This window comes from Astatotilapia calliptera, unplaced genomic scaffold, assembly GCF_900246225.1.
Source record: "Astatotilapia calliptera unplaced genomic scaffold, fAstCal1.2 U_scaffold_183, whole genome shotgun sequence".
Taxonomy (NCBI): Eukaryota; Metazoa; Chordata; class Actinopteri; order Cichliformes; family Cichlidae; genus Astatotilapia; species Astatotilapia calliptera.
Window position 1 is genome coordinate 30,170 of NW_020535711.1, and position 3,806 is coordinate 33,975.

The 3,806-nt window shown below is 32.7% G+C and overlaps 1 long non-coding RNA gene across 1 annotated transcript; it reads right to left on the reverse strand.

The window, feature by feature from the left end:
* Nucleotides 1-361: 361 nt before the first annotated feature.
* On the reverse strand, nucleotides 362-3,230 carry LOC113017692 (uncharacterized). The gene is made up of 6 exons (XR_003271549.1): nucleotides 3,141-3,230; nucleotides 2,389-2,428; nucleotides 2,197-2,243; nucleotides 1,840-1,884; nucleotides 972-1,001; nucleotides 362-511 (listed from the first exon to the last, which is right to left on the reverse strand). It is a non-coding gene; the product is annotated as an uncharacterized LOC113017692 (long non-coding RNA).
* Between the last annotated feature and the right edge of the window lie 576 nt (nucleotides 3,231-3,806).

Consider the following 3,806-nt stretch of genomic DNA (forward strand, 5'->3'; position numbering starts at 1 on the left):
CAACCCTCTGGTGTAGCTTTGCCCATACGGTAAAAAAATATATTTTAAAATACATTTTAAAATATATTTATATATTTAAAATGTATTTTAGCACATATATTTTTTGGCCATTTTTTGTATATTTTGAAATATATTAATAAAATATATTTCAAAATACAATTTAAATGTATTTAAAATCATTCAAAAAAATATAAATTTAACCCTTCATATATTTCTAAGAAAACACATTCACATGTAACATCTGAAATAAATCTTTATTTGGAAATCTAGTTTTAGATTTCCAAAAATTTGATATTTGTACAACTAAACATTTGAACTACAATTATATGCTATTGAGCGATACTTTTATGGGTAATTTTTGGTAAAGAAACTGGTGACAGAGTTGTAGGCTTTTTAAAGTACTATTAGCTAACCATTTGAACTGACTTTCAAAGCTGATTACCTTTTAAATTGCTGTGGATCAAAACCTCCAGTGGGAAGGCGGCCATTAGAAGAACACGCACCATTGAACCTGAAAATAACAAAAACAAACAAAAAACAGAACAATATATAAGAGTCCGGTAGGGTAATAAATCTCTTCTGAAGCAATATAGTTATTTTGGGTGAAAAACAAAACATTCCTCTAAAATATATATACTGACATCAGCAATCAACATCATGATTGTAATTATTTCCTTTTTAGTACATCTACTGCTGTTTGCATGTGTCAAGCACTACGACTGTATCTATGCATATAAATTCACCATATATATCCAGCAAAAATGTTTTGTTATAGTCAAAAGGAAAACAAACAAAGGCATTCAATCAGAGGTGAGAAATTAATTGGGAATATGAATTATAGGTGAACTATTCTTTACCTACTAGCAATCAAGCTTCTTTAACCAAGAAGCTTGAAATATTTGAATGTAAAATAAAATAAATAAATAAATAATAATAAAAATAACATGATGTAATTAAAATGCACAACTTACATTAAGGAAATCTGCATTTGTATCCACAGGCTAAAAGTAAAACAGTAAATGTGTTAGTGATAGTACAGGTATTTGTAAAAAAAAAAAAAGAGGCAGTAACTGTGACGCTTCTAGTGGGATGCTAAATGCAGAGATTTATATTTACAGTATAATACTGCATGTACGGGTAACTGTGTTGTGAACTGTAACTGAATATTAGAGAATCTCAGAGAAATTAAATGTATTTATTTTTTTAATTTATCAATCATAAAACTGTGTGTTTTGAAGGCCTGTTACGATAACGACTTTTTGTTGGTCGGTATATTGCCCCATAAACAATTGCGACAAGTTATGTCATTGTCATTTTAAGACCATTTTATGTCTTTGAATGTATAATCATAATATAACACCATAATAATGCAAGATCTACACACTTTCAATTGACAAACCAACATCTAATTCTTAAAGCATTTAGATCATTGAAATTAGGAATCAAAATATTAGATACCTTAAAAACTTGAATAAATAGTAAGTTTTCTAACAAATAGAAAACAATGATATTTAATGTTATTGTTTTGTTATCATTATATTTTATTTTTGTAAATATAATGGCGGATAAATTACATCATCAACAATTATTGAGGTCATGTACATGTACTGTGTGTTAAGTCGATATATCGATTATTGTGATAGGCCTACAGTTTTGGTATCATAACGAGCTTGTCAAACATGCATGACCACTAAACAATGTCTAAGCAGTAGTACTGGTCTGAATGACAACAAACCTAACTAGTGTTTTGGAAAATCTGTTAGAAAACAGTTATTTCAATAATTATGATTAGCATGTGACACAGACACCGCATAAAAAACTACAACAACAAATACTTACTTTAGGAGGATGGGGGAGGGCAGCATGAGGTTGAGACTTTGACATCTGTAAAAAACAAATTCATGTATTACAAACAAGTCACTTAAAAATACATTAATGTGGCAGACTGTTCCCTGTTCAGATGCAGTGTATAAGTACAATCAGGGCTGTCACAACAATGGGGTGGGGCCAAGTGGCTGCAACCCTAGGTACAATGTGCAGGTATATATAATTACATATAATATATGTGAATAAAGCAAGAATCTGTTTAGGTTAGTCACTGTGCTGACTGATGCTTGCTAGGTTTATATGATTGCAAACTGCACAAAAACAACAACAGCAACAACATTAATGACAATGACAAACAAAATTACTTACATTTATGTAAATCTCACATTAGGAAGATCTGCATTCGATTTCATGGGCTGAAATAAATAGGCAGAAACATTACTGCTAAAAAAATAAAAAACAAAAACTCTAAAAAGCCTAAAAATGACTTAAAAAGCAAGGAAATGTGGAACATTGTAATTAGCGAACATTAATAAAGCATAACTGTTCTTTGTTTCTAACCTTGGTAAGTACTCTGTAGCCAGAAGGAGAGGTAGGATTTCTGTGAAAGCCAAATTAAATGTGAATAGGCTTTGATAGTTATTGAGAAGGCAGAATAATAAGAAAAGGCAAAAGTACGTCACAATATAATTAATTAAGTTACATATTTTGATTACCAAATTATGGAAGCGTGGACCCCAGGCAAAAGAAAAATAGAGCTATATCACGTTATGACGTGAAATGTTTATTGTTCTAACATTATGCTTTTCATGTTTGTATAATACAGTGGTTCTTAACCTTGTTGGAGGTACCGAACCCCACCAGTTTCATATGCGCATTCATTGAACCCCTCTTTAGTGAAAAATAAAGTGTGTTTTTTTTTTCAAATTAGACGTAGATATGTTTTTTACTGGTGCACAAAATGAGCCGTGCACGTCACAGCGGAGGCTCTGCCGAACCCCTGAGACCAACTCACCGAACCCCTAGGGTTCGATCGAACCCAGGTTAAGAACCACTGGTATAATATAATATCACATTATTATAATATACATAATTGTCACGTTCGCACAATATTGTACGGACGTGATAATTATGTACATTTTTCGTACAATGTTGTTCAAACATGTTGTTCAAACATGATAGTATATTGTTAGAACGATAAACTTTTCACGTTATAACGTGATATACTTATATTTCTCTTTTGCCTGGGTGGCAGCTCTACACTTCCGTTCCAAATACACGAGAATAAAGTAATATTATATGGGAAAAGGCACCTGCTAGCTTGATGATGGAGGCTTCTTAGACTGGCCACCCGCCTTGGCTTCTTGTCGCCACTCCATGAAATAAAGGTCCGTTTCCTCCATGCCGGCTAATTATTCATTGCCCCACCTGGCGCATGTAAAATCTTCGTAATAATGAATAATCTGAAGAAAAGATATTGTAGCAATGAGGGAATTGTAATTAGTAGAAAATAAAATATAAAATCAATTTACTTATCCAACTATCCCACGCACTTAATTAATACAAGAGTGTGCAATGAACGTGCAAAAACTCTCTTTAGTAGTTGTTGCTGTTTCTTTCTTTCTTTCTTTCTTTTTTTTTTTTTTTTTTTTTTTGAAAAATAACGACGTCTCTGAGGCGCGAAATCTGACAGCGAGAGACGGCCGATACAGGAGACGGGAAGAAACAAGCCGAATGTTCGGATTAATTAAGTGGTTGGAAGATGTAAAATTCTCAATTCTGCAACTGAACATATACGAGATTTTAATGAGGATGAATAATTAGCCGGCATGGAGGAAACGGACCTTTATTTCATGGAGTGGCGACAAGAAGCCAAGGCGGGTGGCCAGTCTAAGAAGCCTCCATCATCAAGCTAGCAGGTGCCTTTTCCCATATAATATTACTTTATTCTCGTGTATTTGGAACGGAAGTGTAGAGCT